The 12,511-nt window shown below is 35.3% G+C and overlaps 1 long non-coding RNA gene across 1 annotated transcript; it reads right to left on the reverse strand.

Moving 5' to 3' along the window:
• Window positions 1–2,274: 2,274 nt before the first annotated feature.
• LOC308706443 lies at window positions 2,275–6,767 on the reverse strand. Its single transcript, XR_014032034.1, has 5 exons — window positions 6,691–6,767; window positions 5,562–5,918; window positions 5,421–5,487; window positions 4,012–4,177; window positions 2,275–3,576 (listed from the first exon to the last, which is right to left on the reverse strand). It is a non-coding gene; the product is annotated as an uncharacterized lncRNA (long non-coding RNA).
• Window positions 6,768–12,511: the final 5,744 nt, after the last annotated feature.

Here is a 12,511-nt window from a genome sequence, read left to right on the forward strand (position 1 = left end):
ATTTATAAAGATTGCTATTTCAAATAAATGCTGTTCTTTTGCATTTTCCGTTAAGCAAAGAATCCTAGAAAAAAAAAAAAAAAAAATATCACGGTTTCCACAGAAATATTAAGCACTTTCCAACACTGATAATAAGAAATGTTTATTGAGCAAATCATCATTAGAATGATTTCTGAAGGATCATGTGACACTGAAGACTGAGTTATGATGCTGAAAATTCAGCTTTGCATCACAGGAATAAATGACATTTTCAAATAGAAAACAGTTTTTTTAAATAGTAAAAATATTTATTGTTACTGTTTTACTATATCAATTATCAAATAAATGCAGGCTTGGTGTAGCCTGGCTAACGTCAGACCAAGTCTCATTTGAGACTTGGTCTGGGAACCACGTGTTCATTTTCTCGTATTTGAGGCGTGGTTTACGAATGCCCAGAGCCGTTTATTGGGCGCTATGAATGTCTATCAAATGCGCCTGTATGTAGCTCATAGCCAATCGCTTCAGTTATACCAGATGATGTATGTAGAGTGACAGAAATTCGACGAGGAAAAAGACGATGGGTCAAAGATTTATTTCTACACGATGGCGTTTAGCGGATATTACCGTTTGTGCAAGATAAACATGAGGGTAGAAGGTAACGTCGAGTCTGATGCCATGTTGGATCCATAGATATTAACAAACTGCTTCGGTGTCGTCATCATCTTGCTGCTCCCTCCCCGTTCTGTGATTGGTTCCCTTTTTCAGGGGAAAATTTGGTCCATGGTGTCCAGACTGCCTAGCAGCGTGAATAAAATCAAGGCAGTATGGGGAATCCCAGGCTAGGCTTGGTGAGCATCTTTATTAAATAACATTAAAAAAAGCTGACGCTTCTTTCAAAAACATAAAAAATATCTTATCAACCCCAAACTGTTGAATGGTACTGTACATTAGGAGTTTCAGTATAGCTTTAACGACAAGATAAAATGCATAAAAAGTAAATGGTACTGTCAACCTTCACAATTACAGCTTATTATGACCAATACCGATTATCTTCCATACTTCATATTCATATTATACTTCATAAAAAAAGGTACAAAATCTGTCTCTCTCTGGGGTCGTACCCTTTCAAAAGGTGCTAAAATGTACCTGTTTAGGTACTAATATCTACTTTTATGCCTTTATTTTGTGTAGCTGTTTAAATTTTGTTCAGAATTTCTCATTTTGTGTTGATATACTGTAATATCATGTACACATTTGGAATGGCATGAGGGTGAGACATAATGACAGGCTCTTCATTTTTGGGCGAAATATCCCTTTAAGAGGAGAAAAACACACACACACACACACACACACACACACACACACACACACACACACACACACACACACACACACACACAGCGTATCATGGCTGTATATTAGAATAACATATTGCTACAACATCCATTGAAAAAGCTGATATCTCAGCAGAGAGCATCTTATCACAAGAGCACAGTCCCTCTACATTACATCTCATTGATTTATCTACATCTCCACTTCCCACATGTCACATTTATTTACACACTTTAACAAGACGGGAGGATCTTGGTGTAAACTCAAGACCTGCAGTTATTCTGTTATGGCCCAAAGTGCACCAAGGTCCTTATCCACATTCACTACCCCAGTAACCCCAACAAGTAAACATTCCTGGGCAAAAGGAGGCTAGAGGTGACCTTTACACCATCTTCACTATGATTTTCACTAGGATAGATACACTGTAAAAAATTTACTGTAGAATTTACAGTAACTTACTGGCAACTTTGGTTGCCAGTAAGACTGTAAAATTTACAAGAGTCCTGTAAATCATTACCTACAATTGTACTGTAAAATTTACAAGAGTCCTGTAAATCATTAACTACAATTGTACTGTAAAATTTACAGTAACTTACTGGCAACTTTGGTTGCCAGTAAGACTGTAAAATTTACAAGAGCACTGTAAATCATTAACTACAATTGTACCGTAAAAAACACAGCACACTGCCTTATATATGCTGTAAAATTGTTTTTACAGCTGTAACTAAAATTACAGTCGAAATAATGTTTGTGAATGCAAGTGAAATTACAAGAGCAACAATGAACTTACATGTACTGCTATACATTTTACAGTAAATTAGAGCATTTGCTGTGGAATTCAATTCACTAACTACATTTGAGATTTTTCACTGCTTTGTGTGTACGTTTGCTGTAAGTTTCAGCCTTTGTCAAATAAAACTCACAATAACAGGTTTTCATTAATATAACAAATTTATTGTGCAATAATGGCTATTTAACATAAGCACCAGATTCCAAAATATATTGGGAGAAACAAAAATGGAGATTAAATGAAAGGCTTTAGCCTTGGAAAGAACCACTGAGAACAGCGGCACTTAAAGGATTATTTCACCTCAAAATGAAAATTTCCTGATAATTTACTCATCCCAATGCCATTCAAGATGTTCATGTCTTTCTTTCTTCAGTGGAAAATAAATAACGTTTTTTGAGGAAAACATTTCAGGATTTGTATCCACACAATGGATTTCAATCGCAACCAACATGTTGAAGTCCAAATCAATGCAGTTTCAAAGGGCTTTGAAGTGCTTCAAACGGCTCTGCACGATCCCAGCTGAGGAATAGGGTCTTGTATAGCGAAACTGTTGGTCATTAAAAAAATAATATATACTTTTTAACCACAAATGCACATCTTGTACCATCTCCGAGATGCGCTACGTATTACTTCATCACATTGGAAAGGTCACGAAAAAACTAAAACAAAAATGTCGGACGATTTTGAAGTTGGAGGAGAAAATTAGATACATTTTTCGCCCTTCCCTACCTTTTTGAACCGGAATACACAGACAAATAACTTAGACCGATGACGTGACCCGTGACCTTTCCAACGTGATGACGTAATGCATGGCGCGTAGCAGACCAGCACAAGACGAACAATTGTGGTTAAAAAGTATATACATTTTTATTTTATTTAGAAAATTACAGATCGTTTCGCTAGATAAAACCCCATTTCTCAGCTGGGATCGTGCAGAGCCGTTTGAAGCACTTCAAAGCCCTTTGAAACTGCATTGATTTGGACTTCAACATATTGGTTGCGATTGAAATCCATTGTGTGGATACAAATCCTGAAATGGTTTCCTCAAAAAACTTTATTTTCCACTGAAGAAAGAAAGACATGAACATCTTGAATGGCATTGGGATGAGTAAATTATCAGGAAATTTTCATTTTGAGGTGAACTAATCCTTTAAGTATCAACTATACAAGGCACACATCCCTAAAGTGTGACTGAACTTCAGTCATAAACAAAAGAAATGGTTTGAACTGTGCCTACCTTTAATTTGCCAAATCCATAAAAAAAGGCAAGAATGTATTGAACATCAATCATGAACTTGGAAATCAGGTCAGAGTCTCTTGTATCAATTCCATTGGAATACTTTTGTTTAAATGGCAAGCCATTCAAAGTCCATAGTTTCCGTAACAGTGTGCATACATATGGGTTCATTTCATGCATTTTCTTGTTTCCAGCAGCAACTTTTGATCCAGTTTCCAGGTTAATGCCCACAAGTCCTCTGTGGAAAAAAAAAACACACAACATCCAATTATCAAAAAAACAGTATACACTTAAACAATAAAATACAAAATTTGTCAGACAACTCATAAATTACATTTAATTTCAATTAATGAAGAGTTAGGGTCATATTTAATTTTATCCAAAATTTTAATATAAAAATATTTAGCCTTCCATGTTTGCAATAAACAAAATGTACAGATTATATCATTATTATACAGATTTAATTTTAGTAATTTTAGATTTAGTTATTCATGAAAATAATTCTCTATTCAGTGTGTGGTTAGCAAATTTTTTTTTTGTTCATTTGAAAACTTTTCCATAAAATATCTAATCCTGATAAACTATCCTAAATTGAAAACCTAAAAAAAAAAAAAGTCAAGAAAATTTGAAAGTCCACAATAAATATAGAGTAAGATTTTATGCTCTGAAATACCTCTGAATAAATTCCAGCGTGCATGCAGCGTCATCCTGATAAGCAAGATTTAAGTTGTAATAGGTCGCAAACAACGCTGCCAGGCCCTCAACAAATGACTCTGAAAATGGGCCCAGGACAACTTCCCTTTCGACTGACATCCACTTGCTTGGGGTCATGGATTCACCTATAAAAAATAAAAATAAAATACGGCAGAGCATAGATTAATAAGTGTTGTAAAAGTATGGTTCATGGGTAGCTCATGATAAAGGGATAGTCTGAAAAGAATGAAATGAAGTGAAAATTACCATGATTTACTCACGCTATCATAGGAGTAAATTACTTTCTTCTTTCAGACAATTGCAATCGGAGTTATATTAAAAAAATGTCCTAGCTCTTCCAAGCTTTATAATGGTAGTGAATGACGGCCAAGATTTTGAAGCCCAAAAAGTGCATCCATCGATCATAAAAGTACTCCACATGACTCAGGCCTTCTGAAGTGAAGCGATGCATTTGTTTAAGAAAAATATCCATATTTAAAACCATTTAAATTAAAATATCTAGCTTTCAGCATATTTATGGCGAAAGAGTGAACTCTGACCTGACGCAACGAAGAACACGTAAGTGCAGAGGATAGAGCAAAAAAAAAAAGACTCGAATTAGAAGTCTAAAACAATAATTTTTAAAGACAAATTTCTGAGGATTTCGAATCGATATAAGAGAAGACCTTAAGTTTGTTACACAGCCCTATTTGTTTGAACCACGAGAGGCGTTAAAGCTTACACTATACATCATGTCAGGAGTTACTTTCTTTTGGCATAAGTCGACTTTTGTTTAACAATGTATATTTTACTTACACAAACACATTGCTTCGCTTCAGAGGGCCTTTATTTACCCCCTGGAGTTACTTTTTCCTGGATTACTTTTATGATGGATGATGCACTTTTTAGAGCTTTAAAATCTCATCCTCCATTCACTGCCATTATAAAGCTTGGAAGAGCCAGGACATTCTTTAAAATAACTGATTGCATTTGTCTGAAAGAGAAAAGTCATATACACCTAGGATGGCTTGTGGGTGAGTAAATCATGATGTAATTTTTTATTTTTAGATAAAGACACTATAAACTATGGATTTACAATGAAGATTAATGTTACTAATAAGGATTTTTGTTACTAATGAGAGAGAATGGTTCAGAGATAAAAAAAAAAAAACAGGGCACAGAGAGAGCTAACTATGGAAGGAATATAGGAATGAGAATAGAATTGTGAAATAGAATACAGGAACAGAGGAGGCAAAATTGTATTTTTAAAATGGCCATTAAAGTGAGAAGAAAAAAAACAGTACAGGACAAACAGTTATCCATTTAAAAGCTAGAGAGCAAAGAAAAGTTTATATGATGGAGACACAGACACAAAGTAAAGCAAAAAACCTTGGATGATCAGTGCGGGTGAATCCGGTAATCCCTCTCTTTCCATGTCGGCTGAAGTTGCTGCTGCCTAAGAAAAACAAAAATTAATTTAGCATTTCAATGAAATCTTTAACACATTAAAAATCTAAATGTTATACTTACATCAGCTTCAATTATAAGGGATTCTGTTCTCTCTTTAAAATGGGCCATTAAGAGTTGCAAGATGCACAGGACCATAGAATTTCCCTCTTGATACTTCGACAGAACAGCACACACCACATTGTTTGTTGGCTTTTCTTGAAAAAATCTTAGAATCCTCTTTCCTTTCCCTTCAATGCTCTCCATGATTTTCAGTAAGCAATTGGAAATGTAAAAAGATCCCCTTCAGACAAAACAGGTAAGGCCATGAGTTCTTTAGTTCAGACAGTGGTGGAGGTGGCGCTGACGGTAATATGTGACCTCCATCAACTTGTGAAGTTCTCCTCTATCGGCTCCAGACATTCCTTCAGAAGAAATTTACTGAGAGAGACAAAATATGTGGGCAATCAGGTACACCACATCTTAATCCTGATTTATGCACATTTCTATGCAATTTCACATGCTGCACAAAACTCAGGATTGTACTGCTCTCATTATTACAAAAGTGACAGAACATGTTCAACTGCCCAAAAAAAAAAAAAAAAAACCCTTCACAAGCTAATAAATGCACAGCAATAAAGCATGTGCACAGCAAATACCAATGTCACGTTTACACTACTTTCTATTTAACAACTAAATTACAAATATGAATACCAAGCACCCTTACAAATAATATTAACATAAAAATAAAACAAAAAAATACTTAATTACACCATCTTAAATCGAACAAAAACGTGCTATTACATTAGCTAATGGCTTGGCAGTCAAGTTAAACACTATTTAGTTGCATAAAACCTACACAATTTAATTGCAATGTTTAAAAGCTTACATGTCTAACGTTACTACCAACAACAATGTAAAATCATTTTATACCGAACAGTTAACAAAAATGTAGCACTAATATAAAATGACAGCACGGCCACACTTTCACGGTGAAGAAAATATAACAGTTAACGTTAGCCAGCTAACTTAATCGTTCATCTGTGTCTGGACTCATCAAGCAAATTCAGTATCATAAAATTGGACAAATAATCTAGATTATCAATTTTGAAACGTCACAAAAAAAAATAAAAAAAATAATAGTTAATATATTGTGGATGTAACAGGATTTCACGTTTACACTACTAAAGCATGAATTACTAGCGTTACACACCTCGTCGTCTCACTCTCATTCGAGGTCCTCGTCCTCCTTCGGTAAACTTAGCGTGCATGAGGTGAGCGCGAAAATTGAGTGGTGATGATGATGCAGCGCGTGGAAAGAAGCGGGAAGGAAGTCGACCGGAAGTTGAAGTCGACCGGGTGCCGCCATCTTGTAGCAGAACTTCACTTGCGTTAGCAATCCCATTGACTTCCATTCATTTTGGCGTCACTTTGACAGCGAATAACTTTACATCTGAGGCGTTTGAAGACTCCATTTGTCCATTTTTTATTTCTAAAGAAACACGACAATGTATAAAATGCTCCATTATCTTGTAGCTTATGTTATGGCCCCGTAGAAGCAGTTTTTGTAAAAGTAGGCTAACGATTGCGTCATAACCACGCGACTCTCTGTCGCACACTAGAGAGATTACCGTATGGACGGGAGGAGAAGCTCGCGGGCAATCGGGGAGACGTGGAGGCAAAATGACAATATAATTAATCAGAATACTTAGCAAAAGTTTCTCCTGCTCCAAGCTCATGGACAGCTCCTAATCACACTCTCCGTCTCTGCAAGATTCGGAAGGGAATGATTCAGATTTCTCTTGGCACAGCTACTAGAAGACAGACGGGTTGCTCACGTGGTCCGTGTAACGCTTTGCTCGGTTTGAGTCTGCGCGTCAGGAAAGGAAGTGCTAAGAAATCGCTGAAAACGGGCTTCACTTGTCTCAATTGAGTTCCAATGGGGTCGCTGTGTCCATTTCTTTTACTGTCTATGGTGGAAAGTCCCAACGGTCCCCCAAGATGTCCACTGAAGATGACGATTGACGAAATGACATCACACGCACTGCGCTACGCCGATGTCGTTGTTTAATCATGGGAGTTTTTTTAAAAGCCAACAGTTTTAAAGTACTAGAGGTGTACGTTATATAATCAAATGTCAGAGTTTAAATGGTGTAAATAATTCGCTAAAAAAAGGCTGTATTTATTACAGTTGACTATTACTTTAGTGTTATTGACTTGTGAAGCAAAAACTTTTGCAACCGTTTTTTTTTCTTAAAACATAAATAAATAAAATAAATTACAGTGGTATATGCGTGATATCCAGTAGCATTTACTGCATACCGGTAAGCATGTTTCCACAAGTCATAGGAACATGCATGCTCCCACATGGCAAAATACAGTAATACTGTAAATTTTAAAATACAGTAGTCTATTGTAAATATTTACTGTAAAAACTACAGCAATTTTTAACAGTGTAGGATTTTCCCTTTACTTTGCATTGTGGCTGAATGTGTTACATGCACAACGCATGCTAACTTTAAATTTTTACATCATTTACTAACCCTATGTCGTTCATGTCGATATATATATCACAGCATTTTCATTTAATACTATTACTGTATCATAGTACAGCTAAGGATGTCTAACATACCTGGAGAAAACAATCTGTTAGCATTATCTACATTTCAATTGCAGATAAGTTTGAAAGTGTATGATCTGGACGCTGTCATGTTTGCTTCAATTGGCTTTTTTTTTTTTTTTTAAATCAATCCCATGAGTCATAAATGCCTGCAACTCCTTGGCAGCAGATAAAGGGAAAACACCAATCCATTTCACACTGTTAAGAGCTCTCTCTCTCAAAAAAAAAAAAATTCTTACCAGCCAAACCATAGTACTTTTTTATCCATTCAGGGGTGTGATTTATCGATTGGATACACTGGATATATCTTTTCATTCACTCTAGTTTCTGCTGACTACCTCTGCTGTTGTCTTGTTAGGTCTGCACCCTGAAGTGTCCAATGTGTGATTTATCCAAAGCTTGCTTTATCCCAACATCACTAATGTTGTGGTATGTGTTGTGGTATGTGTTGTGGTATGTGAGGATTCTCTCCCCAAACAGCACAGGGCTCTCTCCAGTCTTTAAACACTTGAGAAACCACTCTCTTATGAAAGCCACTAGATAAATGTAGGGGCCTCTTGTTAAGATGTAGGTTTTCTAGGTCAGAGAAGTGATGTGGTCTTGTTCAGCTAGCATCTTGAAACAAGCTGATGAAAAATAAAGGCAGGGGAAAAGAAGAAAAGCCTGTATTGCTTTCATTTCCAGCTCTCAGTATTAAATTCATATGCTCTGAGAGGTAGCTTTCTTGCCTGTCTTCTTGATTGCAGACTCTGCAGATTGCTGTCCATGGTGCTGAATCCCTGGGGCACAACACCGCCACTGTCCGTGGTGCTGAATTCAGCAGCACTGAGGTCTGTCAGTAATTCTTTTTTAGGATTTTGTGCCATTAATCCTGCAAAACAGAAAATACAACTTCAATTTTAGGGCTATCAATAAGCTTTTGGCTTTAATCAAATTATTAAAAAATAAAAAAATAAAAAAAAACTAACAAAAAGAAAACAACAGCATATGCATGTTGTCAGTTTATATCAATGGATCTTATATGACTCATGAGTGATATTTCATACAATTTGCAATTAATTAAATTAGTTCAATGTGCCACTTGGATTAAATAATAATAATAATAAATAAATAAATAAAATAACCAATTAAAAATAAATAAATAAATAAAACAAACAATACGAATAAAAATAAAAAAGTTAAATAATTCAATTAAATGCAATTCAATTTAAAAGAAAAAAAAGAAAAAAAAAAGAAAAAAAAGATTCAATTAGATAATTAAATTTAATGTCTAATTAGGGTGATGAAACAATTTCTTTTCACTTCAATTGTTTTTTATTTAAAGATAATCATTGTAATAATTGGCACTTTAATAATACTAATGATAATGCTACATGACATCCAGTTTGAGTTAGTAAAGAACTGATGTTGATGAAGGCATATTTGAGCCTTAAATGTTGAGGAACACAACTAGATTGAATAACACTTCACACTGTCTTCCTTTGATTCATTTAATTCAAATGCAATTAAATGATACTGCTGTTAATTTTTCACTGTCACCACAAACGTTTATTGGAGGATTCAATGACGAGAATAATGTAAATATTTGTAATGCAGACATAATGATCGCCAAGTTGTTCTTCTGCTTGTGTAATTATAATAAAAGTAGGCTAAGGAAGTTTTGACAGCAAAATAAGTTGTTGTGATTGATTGCATGTGATGTAATACAATTAAAAGAAATTAAGGATTTGCATTTTAATGACATTATTATCATCAGTTAGACGGATTCATTAGTCTTTATTAGTTTGGTATCAGCGCAGACAAGTGGAGTCAGCAGAGCATGAGAAATGTAATGACATGAAAACGCTTCAGTATAGCAACACACACACTCACACGCACACACACACACGCCTAAGCGGCATGTAGATATGCTGCGGGGTGTCAGTGAAAGCTGCAGAAACTAACTAGAGCTTTAAATGGAACTGTCATAACCTTAGATCATATCACACACGCACCATCATCAACATATCACATCACTTCATATCATATTGCCTTTTCTTGGCAGACATGGCAATGACAGCTAGCAGATGGGTCAGAGTTGTCATGACGACAGACAATCATGATCTCAGATAAGCATGTATGTGTGGAATGTATATGTTTTATGGCCAGCCTCACCTTTATTTTGTATTACAGAACAAACACACACACTTTTACTCTAGTTATTAGGTTTAATTATAAGCCTTTTTGGTATCTGAACAGGGTTAATTAATGGAGTAAAAGAAGCACCCTCATTTTCCACATTGATTATCATCAATTAATTTAGTGTACACACCAAGATAAGACAACTCTGTCTTTGACTCGTTAAGGGAATTAAAAAAATCCCACCATGAAATATTGCAAGTGAAATACCATTCCAAGTCTGAAGTCATGGGTTTGTGTGAGGAATGGACTGAAACTTGAGTGAACTTCTGTATATTCAAATGATGCAACAAGCAATAACCAATGACATTATTGATTGACCAATCAGCATTTCATGTGCCATATTTGAAAGTTTAAAGTTTTTTTGAGTGAAAAATGCATTGATTTCGGCCTATTAAAAGCTATGGCTTTATATATGTGCATGTCATATGTACTATTTTTCTGGTGCTTTTCTGGTGTGTTTTGATCTTTTTTTGAAGCTAAACAGCTTCAGTTGTTGTTGAATAGAGAAGAACACCTCTGAGGTTTTGTGAAACATCTCTTTTTGTGCAAATCTGTGTGAATATTTCCTTTCTAGGTTGAAAATAACATAAAAATAAAATAAAAAAAATTGTCAAAGAAAATCTCTTTATTTTCCAGGGCATGAAAGATGACATTGATCAAATGCATTCTCACAGTCTTTTCTTTATTGGTATGCATTGAAGGCTCACGCTTGACTGTGCACCAAAAAGTGCAATTTCTAATCTATCTGACAACTAGCATTTCAGCTGGCACATCACTCAGCAGCAACATCGTTTGCATCCTCCCCAGTGAATGCGCTTAATAGTGAGATGTCCCTCTCCTGCCTGGCCATTGATCATGTGGAAAACTCACATTCTCTCGGCTACAGCATATTAGGGTCGATGACAAGCAGAAAATGTTACAAATGAGCTCTTACGCATTTGTCAGGTAGTGTACCAGTCAGGATGTACAGGAAAGCATCTGTGCAGTGCTTTGTTTCTTGTAGTTTTCCTGTAAGTTTGCTTCTCTACCTCGCTGACTTCCTGGCACTTTCTCTGTTTCATGTTCGCTCCACCTTCTCTTTGATATGCCCTTCTCTTTGATTTCTCTCTCTAATCTGTCATGTGTAACATCTCTCTCACACATCTCTTTCTCATGCACACATTTTGCATACTCTTTTATGAGGACTGTGAATTTGGATATACTTCTTTTATCACAAACTGTTTTTTCGCCTTCTATATAGTAGGGAGTAGGGAGGTATGCCATTTCAGATGCAAGTATGCAATTTCAGATGCAGACTATTACTCACTCATAAACACATGAATTTGTTTCTTTACTGAATTAATCATTGTTTTTGTACAAATTGACTGAGTGAACGATTCAGTGATTCACATGAAGAATCATTTGTTTTTTTACTGAATGAATGCTTTTGAGCGATTTGTTTAAATGAATAATTTAATAACCCACTCATTAAGAAATGCTGAATTCGGAACCACATACTAGTGTACTACTCTTACTAACTTTACCATATCTTTCTATGACAGAAATAGTAAGAGTAGTATGCTAGTACAGATGAAACTCGAAAAATTTGAATATCGTGCAGAAGTTCATTTATTTCAGTAATTCAGCTTAAAAGGTGAAACTAATATATTATTACATGCAAAGTGAGATATTTCAAGCCTTTATTTGTTATAATGCTATTTGTTATAATGCTTGTTATTAAAGCTTATGAAATCCCCAAATTCAAAATCTCAGAAATTTTGAAACTGTTCACAAGCTGTAAGCCATAATCATCAAAATTATAACAAACAAAGGCTTGAAATATCTCACTTTGCATGTAATAGTCTATATAATATATTAGTTTCACCTTTTAAGTTGAATTACTAAAATAAATGAACTTTTGCACGATATTCAAATTTTTCGAGTTTCAGTGACAGTTATTGTCGCCACCTACAGGCGCATGGATATAACATGCAGAAAGAGTCACACCACCACTATACACAAACTGTCTGGAAGGTGCAAACACACACATCTTTACGGGTTGAACAGACTAGTGGACTTTAATGGTCTGCCATGATGCTTTAAGCTTGACTAGTCGCTGATCATTCATGGCCTATAGAGGGCGCAATAGGATAAGAAATCTTTGTAGTCCGCTTTTTCAGTTAAAATTACAAATAAATGCATACTCAGAGAGCGCTCCACAATATATGTTTGACTATACCATCTGGATGCTCAA

This window comes from Scardinius erythrophthalmus, assembly GCF_964197995.2.
Source record: "Scardinius erythrophthalmus genome assembly, chromosome: 18".
NCBI lineage: Eukaryota > Metazoa > Chordata > Actinopteri > Cypriniformes > Leuciscidae > Scardinius > Scardinius erythrophthalmus.